Source organism: Acanthopagrus latus, chromosome 17, assembly GCF_904848185.1.
Source record: "Acanthopagrus latus isolate v.2019 chromosome 17, fAcaLat1.1, whole genome shotgun sequence".
NCBI lineage: Eukaryota > Metazoa > Chordata > Actinopteri > Spariformes > Sparidae > Acanthopagrus > Acanthopagrus latus.
This window is the reverse complement of record NC_051055.1, coordinates 21,332,940-21,348,715: the sequence shown is the minus strand read 5'-3', so window position 1 is coordinate 21,348,715 and position 15,776 is coordinate 21,332,940. Positions and strand designations below refer to the sequence as shown.

The 15,776-nt window shown below is 43.7% G+C and overlaps 1 protein-coding gene across 10 annotated transcripts in view; it reads right to left on the bottom strand.

The window, feature by feature from the left end:
• The window catches only part of grik5 (glutamate receptor, ionotropic, kainate 5), a 105,112-nt gene that overhangs the window by 87,658 nt on the left and 1,678 nt on the right, over window positions 1–15,776 (bottom strand). For 4 of the 10 annotated variants that reach the window (XM_037075650.1, XM_037075641.1, XM_037075652.1 and 1 more), the window contains exons 2-5: window positions 9,758–9,932; window positions 8,527–8,664; window positions 8,105–8,259; window positions 2,191–4,216 (exon numbers count right to left, since the gene is read on the bottom strand). The gene's annotated coding sequence lies outside the window, so the exon portion shown is untranslated. The remainder of the gene's footprint in view (window positions 1–2,190; window positions 4,217–8,104; window positions 8,260–8,526; window positions 8,665–9,757; window positions 9,933–15,776) is intronic. The other 6 variants (XM_037075644.1, XM_037075645.1, XM_037075647.1 and 3 more) reach the window with 6 other exon arrangements.

Genomic DNA, 15,776 nt, shown 5'->3' with positions numbered 1-15,776 from the left:
CCAACTCGCAGTGGTTTAAGGCGGCTTTAAGCTGCATGTTCATGCCCTGTGTGTCATATTTCATTGATTTCGTTTTGTACCCTCCACTCTGCTTTGCTATTTGTTACTCCTGTACTATATCATCACATGCTAAATAAGTCTTTTCAGTTTCCAGCTCCAAGCTCATCTTTAGCTCTGCAGGCAAACCGCTGTCCCTGCTGAGAGGAGAGTGGAGATACTTCATAGATCATAGAAGGGGGTTCGAGCCCAGCCCGACCCTGATATTAGCTCATGACTCTGGGAGCGGTAGGTTTCACATGCTTGTACTTTACTTCTGCTGAGCAGGACTGGACAGCGGTTTTTGCTGTCTGCTTGTTTTCCCCCCTCTCCCGAGGGGGGGTGGGAGACCATTTATCAGCTACCACAAGAACATGTATCAATGAACAACACAACCTGGGAATTCAGCTTTTATTACACTTTAAACTGCAAGGTCAACTTGGCAGGAATCCGTGTCAAAGCTGTCAAGCGCGGAAACATGAAACAAATAGCCCACGCAGAGGATGTGGTGTAAAACATCGAGATAAGGAGCGCGAGTCTCGCTATGAGAGCCCTGGTTTATGTTTACGCGTGTGGAATCAAGTAATAGTCCCCCATTTGCTTGATTTTTGTTCTTTTTTTTTTTTTGAGCCGATTTGAGCAAGATTAAGAATTGGAGAAAAGAAAAGGCGAGTCAAAATTTATGTCACATAACTGAACATGATGCCATCCATCCATCTGAGGAAAAAATCTGGGCTGACATTATCTGTAACTCACTATGTGTTTTGTTTTATGGCCACTCACACATATGAACAGCCGCACCAAATCTTTCCACTGAGCGGCAAGCAGAGAAGCCATGTTGTGAAGCAAGGGCCCTTGAGACTGTGTAATGTAGTCAGTACTGTCATGCCTTTGATGCCATCATATGCCACTCCTCCTCTCTTCTCTGGGTCTTCTGACAGTGACAAAGGGGATCGGCAGCAGTGTGTTATCACAGTGCAGCCGCAGTAATCGTATTATTTAGTAATCTTAATTCTGAGAGGCTGACCAACAGTGTGAACAAAGCGGGGCCTTGCTAAGCCCATCAGAGTGCTCCCATGGAGCAGAGGTCTTTTCCTGCTCCACGGCCCCTGTAGGCCTACGCACTCCCTTTTGCCTGTCTGTTTCTCACCCTCCCTCCTCTTTGCGTCCTCCCCTCTGTTGCTTTCTGTCTCACACCCTCTGTCTCCCCTCTCATCCCCCTTCTGCTCTTGTTCTTCTATCTCCCGAATGTTTTTCATTTTCTCTCTCTCTCGCTTTATTCCCCCCCCCCCACCACCCTCCCAATCTTTCTGTCTCTGTAACGCTCTGAGCTGGGAGTTTGTGTAATGGCGTTATTCACAGTTCATTGGTCTGTTTGAAGGGACTATCTTGATTGAGCGTCTCCTGGTGCAGGGCCTGGTGACTGTGGGAGTGTATAAAGATGTGGATGTGTCCACGGAGATAGATGGGCTTAGTAATATGCAGGACATTGCTGAGGCTGGGTCTCAGGATAGGGTTTCATCCAAGGCAACACAGAGGGAGATAAAAGGAGGCTGGAATGATATGCAGTTGGGGTGTAATGCTCAGGGCATTAGACGTGAAATGGAGGCAACAAAGAACTAGTCAGGGAATCAGAGTCATTCTCATTAGCTGGTTCACCCTCTTCAGTTTGAGCCCCCCATCCCCTTTTCCATCTCATCCTAATGAATGCAAGTACACTGACACAGAACCAAAAAACTGCTCTGAGAAGCAAAAATACTCACCACTAATTAGTTCAAATTAACCTCAGGACCAATATGTAGGCGTGCACACACACACACCCCTCCACACAGACACACACACACACACAGAAAGGCACCTCCATCGCCTCTCTCTGACACTACTCTGATGCGGTTGTAAGCTTGGCTGTAAGATCAAAATCTCAGTCTTTGGCAGACACACACACACAAACACACACACACATGCTCAAATTGCCCGGAGCAGAGGAAGCACAGGAAAGCAAATCCGCTGTGAAGACACTATAAAACCAACACTGCAGAAAGACAGACCACGTCTGTGTTTCTGCATACATGAGCTGAATGCACTAAAACAACATGCAATGGACATGTGAGAATACACGCACATACACACAGAAAGAGAGAGAGTCCTACTTACAGAATGAATCAGACGTTATCAGAAGTGCTGTGCCATTTTATCGCTGTAGTAGTGAGTCAACACAGGCATTGAGATCTGAGACCACAGAGTTTTAGCACATCAGCCGAAGGGGGGACGTCGTATGGGAGTCAGAGGGGTTCACGCTGTGTCATTGGGGGGTGAGGACATATAGAGGGAATCTAGAGGATTCCAATGTTTATACTCAGATGGAGAAAATAATCCCGTTGGGTCAAAGCAAGAAAAGTCAACAACTGAGAGAGGAGAGGTTCAACTCTGTGTACAAAGAGAATGAGGCATCGACTGGGTCTGTGTTTTTCTTCTTTCTATCTCTTACTTTAAGAAAAAAAGATAGCAAGAGCGCGTCTTGACAAGTGAGAAAAGGAAAGGGGTGAAAAATTAGTCAATCAAAATGGGGCTCCACCTTTTCTTTATGCTGTCTTTTTCTGCTTTCCTCTGTGTGCCCACTTCTTGTTTTCCTCGGGATTGTGGAGGGCCTAGGAGCAGAGGAACGCCAGCGTCAGAAAACCAATCACCTCACCAGACGACAAGAGAACATAAAGGAGTAAATGACAAGCAGATGAAGGGGAGGATTTCCGACACCTGCTCTCTCCCTCTGCTTCTCTGCCTGCCTGCCTTCCTCCCGCTCTCTCTCCAACCTGTATTTCCTTTCTAGTAACAGCCCACACCCTCCCAGCCTGTATTTTCTTCAGTGCATGGGCTTGCCACAGTACTGACTGAGGTGGGTGCAGATGGAGTGAGATTCTCCAGAAGCTACAAACACAGGGGTGCTCCTCTTCTTTCTTTCTGTCTCGGCTTTCTTTCCCTCTCTCTGTCTCTTCCTCACATACTGCACAGAATGACAATGAATCGCACGCTGTCTACTGTGCCGGCACTGGATGTCTGCCTGGCTCTGTGCCTGACACTTGGAATAGGCTGCGTACCTGTCTTCCTGTCTATCTTCCCACCTGTCTGTCTGTCTTACCAGCCTCAGAGCTTGTCTGTCATTCAGTATAGCTGTCTGTTTACCACTCCATCTTTCAGTCTGTCTTCATGCCAAACACTGAGATACAGACCAGGCAGGTGCAGGGGGGACATAACCCTACTCTCCTGCTCAAGTGCCCCCCCTGGTGTAAATCCTGACCCCTCCCCTGCCCATTGCGTTAACTAGCCTCCGACACAGCACTGACAATTTTGCAAGAAAGTCTCTAGGAGGATTTTGAACAATCCTAGTTAATTCTCTATTTTTCTCTGCCTGTTTCTCTTACTTGTTCGTTCCCTCTCCACCTGTTTCCCTCTATTCTCTGCTTTTTCTTTCCTTCTCCTCTCCTCGGTGCCCGTCTCCTTGCTCGTTATCTATTCTGGACAGTCTGTCCCTCCTCTCTCTCCATCACTGAGGGAGGATGAAGAAGAATGGTGCTGCTTCATAATGTATTTCTCCGCAATGTGTGAGAAAGATGGTAAAAAGGAAAGGGGGGAAATGTGGCACAAAAAGAGAGGGTTTCTTCAAATTGTTCCCAAAAAAAAAGTCCTTTTTCCCCCACAGCAAATCAGAAGAGAGAACCTCTTGAGGGGTGATTTTCAATTACTCGCTTTTGCCCTCAAGCCAATCTGGAGAAGTGGCCCAGCTGTGAGGTGTGCACAAAAGTGTCGTAATCTCGATAGGATATCCGGCCGATAAATCCGGACATGTCCGAAAGCTCCATACCATTGCTCAAGCATCACTGCAGCCTATTTCATTTAAAATGAAGTCCAAGAAGCACAATCGTATGGTCAACAGCTTGATTGGTTTGTTGTAAGTCAACTCCCCTGAGGCTTGTCAAACTCGACTTTTCTCTGCTTCCTGTAGACGGCTTCTGGTATCAAAAGCTTGTCTGGCCTCAACTCTACAGGTGCAGTCCTCGCTGGAGTAGCTCAAGCTGATGGCTGGAGATGGTGGTGGCGGTTAGGTGTGGAAAGCTAGTCGCTGGAGGGTGTGTGTTGGCTTCCATGCTGCCCCTTTGGTGTCCATCCCTGCAAGTCTTCAGTTCTGGAAGGAGGAAAAGAAGAAGAGAGGTGGGAAAGTAGAGAGAGAGAGAGTGAGAGTGCATGAAAGGTTAGCATGGTGACATTTGTGTCACTCTGCCTTATCGCGTACGTCATTCTCTTCCTCGTCACACTCCACCCTGCCTGTCGTCCTGCTGTCTATTCTGTCCTTGTCACTCTTCCTCCGACTTTGCTGCTTGTTTGCTCCTTCCTACTCTCCACTCGCTCTATGATTTGATCCTTTCGGTCTCTCCCAACAAGCTCATCTTCAAACACTCTGCCCTGCCGTCACATCTCTCCTCGATTGCCTCTATCCAATTTTAAATCTACACCTAGCCCGCTTTCATCCAATCATTTCTCTTGTCTTGTTCTTCAATTCCAAGTTACCTGTCTATCACACTCACCAGTATCCAAGACAAGGAGCATGTGAAGGAGCATGTTGACGGACAGAGACAGACCTCTGACTGGTGAATGTGCCTGAGGCATGTGGAGGACTGCAGTCCAGGCTCATAGTAGTGGTCAGGTACAAGTAGTCAGACTTGACTGGTGTAGACTAGAGTTGTCAGTTGTACTCAAAATTCAAACTGGCATCTGTCCAGCATCTGTTATTATGTATAGGAATATCAAAATGTTGCAATGTGCCTTGTAAAACAGCTGGGTCGTTCCATAAACACACTGTCCGTCTGATCCACCATGCCCTGTTGCTCTCAGTAAACCCGAGGTTGCTCTCTCTGCTGACATGAAAAGGAAATGAGAGACTTGAGAGCTGTGCTGAATGGATAATCATGACACCCAACCATCTCAAGAGATAATTGGAGGGAGCATTCTGGATTCACTGAAGATGGAGACATTGCGTAAAAAAGATGGGGCAGTTTGCTAACTTTGTAAAAATGCAACTGCTTTACCGTATCGCTTGTCACTCAACTGAGACAGCTGAAGCGCCATGAATGAACGAAACAGTAAATTAAACAATGTATTTCAGGATAAGGCTACGTGGGTTTCAGTTTGATTTTTCACAAATAGATTTTTTGACAGAAAAAAGTGACAGCTCGAGTATAAACGGGCGTCGCTTTGCTTCTAAAACTAATAATAGGGTTGCAATTGTCTGCTCAAGTCTTGTTACAATAAAAGATGGAGGAATCATAACTTTATACACTTTGAAAGTATTAACAAAGTTGTTCTTGTTTGAGTGAAAACTGCACTTTTGAGTTTCACTATCCATACTTTTTTTCTCTCAGGTTTCAATGCAAATGCAAATCAAGGAATAAATTCAATTAGTCGGTAGTTATTGAGCACCACTGAATTGTCGAGGAAGCAAAATTACAGTAGAATATAAATTTATCGATGATAGAGATGCACACTGTTGATCATTTTCAGCCAATACCAATAACTGATAATTACCTCCTTCACATGTCTAATACTGATAATTTCACATTTTTGTATCATAGAAAGAACTTCCATGGGTGGGAACGGGTGGCCAAACTTTTTCTCTTGGACTGCCAAAACTATATTTGTATTGCACTGCTTTGTAAAGAAGCAAAGTGGTTGTAGGATCCCAAGAGACTTTTTGCACAAAGTCACTGCCTAACATGCTCAGACTATTAAATACAATTGAAGATTAGGGATCCAACATATTTTAAGAGCATTTCTACCTCACTAAAAATAAGACTGTGTAAACAGTGATTTGTATTTTGACTTCCCTAAACATTATGGTGTGCTCCAAAGCCCCCCACTTTGGGCAGCCCCATTTTAGGCCAACCCCACTATAAAGCTGTTTATCACCTAAGTGCTGTATCGTAGGCAACCGGACTTGTTTGTCACCAACTACAATATCTGAGCGCATACATGCTGTGCTTCAGTGAGGTCAATACAGATAAATAGCTGAGAATAAAACATTCCCAATATCAGGCAGATAATTTATCTGTCGGATACAATCGTGCATTTCTAGAGGGTGAGAATGAGAATGTGAGAGACGAGAACCATTCTCAGTTTGCCACAAACTGAATTTCAATGTTTTTACACAAACTAATATTAGATTTGGGAGTGACAAAAGAACATTTTAAGTCTGTCCTAGCAGCATCTGAGACATCTCACAGGTCATAATGCAGGCATCTGATTGTGCTCTCCTGCATTTAATGTACATAGTTAAACTTTAGTGCCTTTTGGGAGTAACATAGTCATATTTATGTATATTAATATTAATATAAGAGTCATAGTAAATTACATAGTCATATTTATGTACCTTCCTATTGTGCCAAGACATATTGTTACATCCCCTAACACAAACAATGCTCCAGGCAGACAGGTATGCCAGTAGATGACAGATGGCAAAATTAATGTTGGTCTAAGCTGAGACAGTCTTGGAAGCCTGTTGAGTTTCTTTTTTTTAAATCTCCTTATAAATCATACCGCCTTTTGTCAACTAGATTGCCTGAACCTAAAAATAGCAGCAGCATGTAAGATCTTTGCTACCCAACAGGTAGTCTTGCCTCTGTTACTATGCAACAGTTTGCACCTGTTGAATATATAAAAGTAATTTTTGAATTTTGATCAAAAAGCTCACAGCGGAGTGATGAATGCTTGCCTAATTCAGAACAGCAGGAGAAAGCAAGCATTTATTTAAAAGTAGATGTGAACTCAGAGTGGTGTAGTGACGATAACTCTGCTTTTAACAGAACAAAATGAAATCATTAAAAAGGCTTATTGACTCCATCCTTTATTCTGTAGTCCAGTGAGGTGATGGTCCATTTAAAATGAAACATTAGAGGTCATTCAGTGTATCAGCTCCAATCAATACTGCTGAGGGGGTAAATGTGACCCCCTTGTGACACCCATATCCTCATAGGACCATTTAGGATGAGGCCGTGTGTGTGTGTGTGTGTGTGTGTGTGTGTGTGTGTGTGTGTGTGTGTGTGTGTGTGTGTGTGTTGACTCACTGGCTTGGTTAGTGCCCAGTGCCTGTGTGTGTGTCTGCCTGTGTGCACAGCCTTTGTTGGCATCATCTGCATGCTTTTGTGTCACACGTGTGAAAAGATGGAGGTGGGTGTGAATTGGTGTGCAGAAGGTATGTCAGCAAGGAGTGCAAAGATGGAGGTGTGTGTAAAGCTAGTGACAATGCCCGTGTGTGTGTGCGTGCGTGCACATACGTGTCACAGCTGTCATGCCTGAAGCAATTAAACACATTGATCTCCTTCATAACCTTCTGTTGTACCAATCCCACACACTGAGGCTGAACACACACCTCTGCCCTCTCTGCATTGTGTAACAGACGCACACACATGAAACGCTATGAAAATGATTGACACAGCCACAGAAATAGCAATCCCTTCACACACACATACTTTCACAACATCTCCATTCATTGCCTGTTTCAGGAAAGAGACCCAAACATCTTTGGTGAGTCTGAATTCCAACAGAATGTAGAGAGAAGCTTGAAGAGAGAGAGGGATGGAGGCGAGGAGGGGGGAGGGGTGACACAGCCAAAGAGGGGGAGAGATGGAGAGGCAAAAAGGGGATGGGGGAGAGTGGTGTGGGAAGCAACAAATTGAAGTGAGCCATTCAGATTTCATTCAAATCCATCAAACTGGACAGGCCCATTAATGTCTCGATGGAGAGGAAAAAGGACGAGGGAGATGGACGCTAGATGAAAAGAGGACGCAAGAAGGGATGGAGGGATAGAGGGAAACAGGTGGGGGAATGGTAGAAAGGTGGGTTGGACAGGGTGAGTGGGTGAGAGACACAAGAAAATGAAAGGGGAAAACCCAGCAGCGGTGAAAATGCTCTGAACGTGAACTGCAGACTGGAGAAGAGGAGGCAGACAGAGAGACATAAGAAACAAGAAAATGTGAGGTGAAAGAGGAAAAAAAGGAGGAAGAGAAGGACGGACACTCACCCATTTCAGTGGGATCTCCACAGGCGAGCACAATCCCCGCTCTGTGATCCCATCCTGGGGAAAGGCGCAGCGAGATCCTGGAGCTCCCTCCACTGAATACCAATGGGGCTGCTATTATCAGCTCACACACACACGCTCACATACACACACCGGCACTGTGGAGGAAAAGGCACAAACATATAGAGTCAAGTCTGGTGTAGTTCTTTGAATTGGGAAGAAAAAAAGCTGTTCAGTGATGCAAACAGCATATCTCAATAGAAGAGACATTGCAGCACAACTGCATTCGCATTCCCTTCTTCCTCTCTTATTTTCTCTTTCTTCATGAAAAAAGCATCAGAGGCAGTGCACAAGCCAGAGGCATCAGTCCACATACACATACACATGCTCACACACTGGCATTTGCAGCCCATACAAATACTTACTGAGCAAATATTCAACCCCAGCAAGTCCCACGGTCGACTCTATTCTGGCTCACAGCTCGTCGGCTTCTGAGGATGTTAGGGAGAAATGAGTTGTCCGCTATTTTCCTTTCCCTCTCCGTGGGTTCCTCACAGCAGTATCTGATGCAGAGATAAAAGGATATGAAGGCAGACTCTTTGCCCTCCCTTATCTTCTCCTCATATGCCGTGTACATCCAGTTTTTCTGTTTCCATTTGTTGATTCAGGTCCAATCCGTCCGCCTGCCTGTGGACTTCGCTGTGATTTGGCGACACGCGACGGCAAACTGCATTCACTTAGTCACCCTCCCCTCTGCCTCTCTCCGCTCTGTCTCTCCCCTTGCTCAATAGTATACCCGTACCTCCTTGGCTTTCTCCAATCTAATCAGCTCTCCCTCTCTCTCTCTCTCTCTCTGCACCCTCCCACTCTCTCCCCTCCCTCCCTCGTGCTTCCCAACACCCACTCCTTTACTCTCTCTCTCTCTCTCTCTCTCCATCTCTCTCTCCCTCCCTGTCTCTCTCCTCTCTCCCTCCCTCCCTCCTAGGTATTTTTCTCAAAGATGAATATCAACTCACCCCCCCACCCCTCTCTTCTCTCTGTCAGTCTCTGCGATAAGCATTTGAAATAAGGGCAATGGCAAAAAACTGGGCAAGAAGAGAACACACACTTTCTGAAACACACACCCCAACAGCGAGAGGGAGCAAGGGAGTAATCATAGGGATGTGTTACATCCCCAGCCAGGGTATACTACCCTGACAGAGTTTGACATGGCTACATGCTCAGGGTGATGAATGCTATCACAGCACCACGCAACTCGCCTCTTCACCCTATGATACACATCGCGCACTAACAAGCACACACACAAACATATATGTACCTACTCCCACAGCAAAATCAGATGTAAACACACAATTGGGTGCACATACCCAAGGCACATATTGACATTATGTCACTGATATGCACAAACAGAAGCGGGGGATGTAGAGGTAAACACACACACATAAATCCTATCAGAGCATACGGCTAGATCAAACGTGTGTAGCTGTACACGGTGGTCCAATGTAACTAAGTACATTGACTCAAATATTGCACAGTTCTAAAGTATTCACTTCCATTGTACTTTACTGAATTAGTTCCATGTAATGCTATTTACGACTTTTACTGCACTAAGTTTTAGGTTTTTGCTAACTTATTTATGTAGGAGCAGCTACTTACACTTTTGTTTGTTTTTGGCCAACAGAAGAGGCAGGAAGTCAGAGGAGAGAGAGATGGGGGATGACATGCAGCTGTCCATCTGTGACGTATCAGATGGCGGACATCACCAACACTTTTGTGCCAGGGTGCAGGGTTCCCGCCCAGTCACCAGGATATAATGTTGGCAGTTAACTTTCTGCAAAAATAAACATCCAAGTGTGTTTGTTGCATAGGTTAGGCATATTGCACAATTTGTACAAAACCTGCCATATCACGCCCATATTAAATGTTTATCAGCTGACTTTCACATCAGGAGGTGGAGGAGATGGTGGTGGAGTTACAAGTAAAAAAGGCAGGCAAAGAGGCAATTGCAGTTTGAGTCTGCATTTGGGCATTTGTAAGTGTGAGAACACAGGATATTTTTGAGGAGACCTGGGGGCATTTCCACACATGTTTGCTGCGACCGAAACTGAAAATCTTTCATGGGAACTCGGGCCATCTGCAGCTGTGTTTGTGGTGAGAGAATCAGGTTATTTTTAAGGATACCTGGAGACATTTGGAGCCATTTTTGTGGCAACAAGAGATGCCTCATGCCAAAACACGCTGTTTTACTAACCATAACAATAAGTGTATTTTGTGCCTAAACCTAACTGAAGAATTAGCATAATGTTGTGACAAGAGAGAAATAGAATCTTAAAGCTTGACAAAACTAAAGTTGAATGTTGAAGAAGAATGATCAGCTTGAACTTATTTTTGGTTTCGCAGAAACATAACTAACATTTATTCTGGCAATTAGGTTGCTAGATTTCAGGAAAAAAAAAAACTCTGGCAGGACCATGTCCTGGAATATTTAAATTTTCCAAACAAATGGGAGAAATTGCAGTTAAATATTATCTGTGTTCACAGAGACGGCTGATGCCTCACATCACCGATCCAAATTGTCGGTATTTGACAACATGGGACCACCGTTAATACAAATTCAAACTGTGCTTAGAAGGACTGAAGAGATTTAAATATATCTGACAGAAATTTCCAGCTATATAACAGTGATTACCGGATGACGGAAACCATGCCAGGGCACCCTGTTGATTACAATTTCACACGCAAAACATATAAGTTTAAAAAAATATGATGTATTTTTGTGGCTCTAGTACACAGTTGTATAATCTATAGGCTATAAAATGTATAAAGTAGATGAAATTAACTGCACTTTGATCAACAACAAAATTATTATGTTGCTCAAGCAATAATGTATTTCTAAAAGTAATGCAACACTCCGAAAAGGTTCACTGCATAGTGGGCACCATTTAAGTAAATCCAATACTTCTGAGCTTAATTAGTTCAGTAAAATTTAAAAAAGAGGACCTTTACTTAAGTAACTGATTTAAGTACTTCTTCCAGCACTGGGCGAACACATGCACACATACTGTACACTCACACATTGCTCCAAATCATCCCTCTTCTCACCAGAGCACCCTGACACTTCATGTGGGACTCCCTTGAATGGAGTTGACATCCTCCTCACTATTTATAATGTTCACTCATATAAGGCACAACTCCGCAACAGCATGAGCCCACTGCAAGCAGACAGCAGTCTCCAGAGAAGCAGCTCACACTACATGATGTCACTGCCCAACTCCCATATCCCGCTTCTATCACGCTACGCTGTCTCATCCCCCCTAACGAGACTGGGACGTTGGCCTTATGATGCCTTTGTTTCTCTCTGCTGGTGCTCTGGTCGGTCCAAGTAGCCTTTTCACTATAGAGCCTTTCCCTAACCTTGCAGCTCCAGTGCTCTCTTTAGCATTTCTTGTCCTCCAAGGCTATTAAACTTGCCACAGTGTGTTGAATCATTGATTTTGTCACTCTGTGCATGAGGTGGCTCTTTAATTGCTAGTGACAACACTGTGTTTCCTTACAGTGGTCTTTGTAAATAATGCTTTAAAAGATTTTTAGAGGAGGTGTGATGTTACAAGATTGCAATTAGAATTTAAATGGGAAAAAGAAAAACTCAATTTGCTGTGCATGTATTGATAATTGGTCCTCATTTTTTCAGTCCAACCAATACTTTAACTTAGTCTACTCATAATATAAATGCACAGTGGCGTAATGTAAAGTTAGGGCCTATTTGTGTCTCCCATATCGACTAATACCCTCTGATTTGAGCCTTTGGATACATCAACTCAGGTTCATCCACTAAGCTGTCCCCTAATCAAACAGGGAAGCAAACATAGTTTGTGACAATGCTGAGCTGTCTCCTCTGCTTTGGTCTCAAACAACCCCCCCGCCCCACCCAATGCTTCATCATGTTTTCACCTATTCACTTTGCATCTCATAAAATAATGTGCATCTCAAGATGTCTTTGTCCAGTGGGCGGACAGTGCTGGAACACCTATTACTCACTCATGCCTGAGCCTTTTAGACTGCAGCCATGTCACGCCAGCGGTTCCCTAAGGCCATGGCATTTTTTTTGTTTGTTTGTCTGCACAGACATTTGGATATGACTGTTTCTGCATGCGTCCTACTTGCAAATGTAAGATTCTTTATTAGGCTCGGTGCACGTGGTGTGTGTGTGTGTGTGTGTGTGTGTGTGTGTGTGTGTGTGAGCGTCAGTTACGTACACAGCGTTACCCCCGGCTGCGACCCACAGCTGTAGTTTTCAGGAAGTCGGGAGGACTCTCCGTGCGCTGTCTCTCCCATTCCATCACACACACTGACACACGCCCCGCAGTCCCAGTGTGTGTGTGTGTGTGTGTGTGTGTGTGTGCTGTCTAATTTACCTCTGGTTTAATTTACCCCTCTCTTGGTTTTCAGCACTACAGGGTGACACTGAATCTGCTCTGTGAGAGTGACTGTCAGCGTATTTTACCTTAGTGTTTTTATATCTAAACTATACATTGATAATCCAATTTATAGAAATGCAATGAGGCAAATTGACTTAATAATACTGGTAATTTTGAGCCTTATTGCATCCACTCAAAGTCTGCTGTCACTCTCTGTTTTACTCTCCCTCCTCTCTCTAAATATGCATTCAACAGCTGTCTCTCTCTCATCTCCATCCCACACCACTTTGCTCTTGACAAATTGATGTGGAGCGCTTTTACATAACAACTACGTATCACACACACACTCTCGAAACACCATCCACAGCACGAATGTAAACCTTACTCAACCATTACACGCATACCTCGCTGCAGGTGTCGAGAGCCCAGTGTTTGCAATCGCGAGTGAGTGTTTCCCGACTTTTCTCTTTGTAGAACACAAATGTGGCTTCCATGTTAACTATTGCTTGGAAAGCATGCAAAAGAGGGGAGGGAGAGGGAGAGGATGACAGAGGGAGGGGGGAGAATTGACATTCTGCCCGAGCACTGCGCTGTGCTCGTGGAATAATGATTAGCTCCTCAGTATTCTAGTCACAGATGCTTCACTATCAATGAGAGAGAGAGGGAAAGAGAGAGGAAGGAGGAAACACAAGGGAGGGGACACAGAGGGAGGAGACAAGCAGGGGGAGGTGTGTGGGGGGGTGATGAAGAGGGAGGATGGAGAGGGGGCACGGGAGGAGAGGAGCACACAGGGAGAAACAAGGTGAACAAGAGAGCAAGGGATGAAAAAAGTGAGGGGTAATAGAGGACAAAACAGAGGAGTATAGTATGACATAAGCACTAAACGTACGTGCTAGTATGCTGCAGAATGTTCACACACACAGAGACACACACACACACACACACACACACACTGACGCACACTGCACATGTTCATGTGAAACAAATGCATCAGTCAAACTACAAACTAAGCTTGTGCATGCACGCAAACACTCTTGTGCACCATCGCATCCATCCACGCTCACACACACAAACACAGAAAGAGAGAAAAATACACCACTACACGCGTGGAGACTACTTTGTCAAAGTCACAGCAGGTACAGCCACCTCAGCAAAGAGAGAGACAGAGGCTATGTCGCAGGGGGGGAAGAGAGGGAGCGACAGAACGGGGGAGTAATGATGAAAAAAAGGGAGAAAGGAGAAAAAGAAAATATGAGAAGGGCAGAGGGTGGAGAGGAAGCATGTGCAAGCAATAAATATGTAATCACAAGGCATGGAGAATGATAAATGTATACCATTACTTAAATAGGTCAATCATACATTAATAACCACAATATGATAATAGAGTTGGGAAGTCAGCTGTAGCCGACTGACTAAGTTTGCATAAGTGTGCTCACTTAGTCAAATACAAAGAACTACATCATGTTTTTGCACGCCCCCCTAACTCAGGACTTTCTTATTTTAATGCAGATCATTATGAGAGAAGTGAGATGTTTTTCAATTTAGATGGAAATATTCAAAGGAAAGTATTTTCTGTAATACTACCTGTAGGTCTCAGCTAAAAAAAAATATGATTATCAATTAGTATAACAAAATAGAAACAACAGTTTGACCAAATAGTGTTTTAAACATGCAGTCCAGGATACATTAAGCTGATGGAGATCATAAAATACCACCTGCACAATCAGGAGGACGAGACTTAAATGCCTTATATTCAAAGGATACATTCCCCCCAAAATGAAAATAAAGTCATTATCTACTCAACCTTCTGAGAATTGAAAAGCCAGGTAATGTTGCGAAGCAGGATTTCTGGAGCTTCACAGCAAAAAAAGCATTCTCCTTAACAAATGGAGTAGATGTGGACTTGTTTAAAGTGTCCAAAAACAACCCATAAAATGGCTCCATACAGCTCGTTCAGCGTGGACCATTAAGGGTATAAAAATTGTCTCTTCAATTTGGAATGTCTGGGTTACCAGAGGCCTGGATTACACCATATAAACTGTATGGGCCCATTTTATGTTTGCTTTTAGTCGTTTTCTTTACAAGTCCCCATTTACTCCACTTGTTACAGAGGACTGCTGAAACACTGTATTGCTGTGGAGCTCGAGAAATGTTTTTTGGTCTATGAAACTTCACCCAGCTTTCTACTGGCATACGGGTGAGTACATAATAACTGTATCTTAATTTTTTGGTGAATGTATCTTTTAAATATACAGCATCTAAGCCTGGTACTAGTGATGTTGCAGGTGGCACTGCATAATCTTAAACAGCCTAATGTCTGCAAGTGGAAAAGAGAAAGGAGTATTTGTCTAATAGAGCATCTACAGTAAATATGAATAACATATAACACACCCCGAGCAGAAGCGACCAAAGTAATTTCAGATTCTGCATACATATTTGGTAGTGCATAAATATAACTTATTAAAACAATGTTTTCTCCTCGTATAGAAAACTGCATAATTTGTCTTGCAGCGACATATTGTGTAGCACTGCACATACTGCATTGACCTTAACATGATTCATCTTTTCCTTCTCCTGAAGCATAACTACTGGATGTGTGTGTGTCGCTGGTAAAATTTTTGACCTTTAACAGCTACATGATAGTTTTACTGTGATATTTATATTGCATCCCTTCAAAAATACATTGCAGCATGTCTTAGGTACGCTGTTTAAAGTGAGGACGAAATCAACCCCCTCTCACAGACTTGATTTGCATGAAATACTCAGGGCAAAGTTCATTACTGTAGCATATAAATATAGCATTTAATCCATTAAGACTGCTCGTTTAGCACTTGAAGACATTATACCACGCATGTACGTATGCAGACATAGCACCCTATCACTGCAGTTATCATTGTTAGAAAATGGTTGCATGGTTACATTTTTAGCCTTTTTCACAAGTGTTAAGAAAGTGTCAGCAAACAGAATAATCCATCATGTTACCGTGGAAACAAAGCTATGGCCAGCATCTCCACATTGCCAAGATGTCAATAAAAATGCCATCAACAAAGCATGACTTTATTTACTTCTCTTGAGACTCTGTGGTTAATGGGTATACAGTGACTCTATAGAAGTTTACTGTAGGTCTGTTTTTTTTAAATTTCCAGTGATTTTCAATAATATACTTCCCCATGACATTTTTAGTGTATCCTTCAGACAGATCATTATAGAGTCACTGTGGACCATGCTGCAAAAACGCAATCCATATCAAACATGAA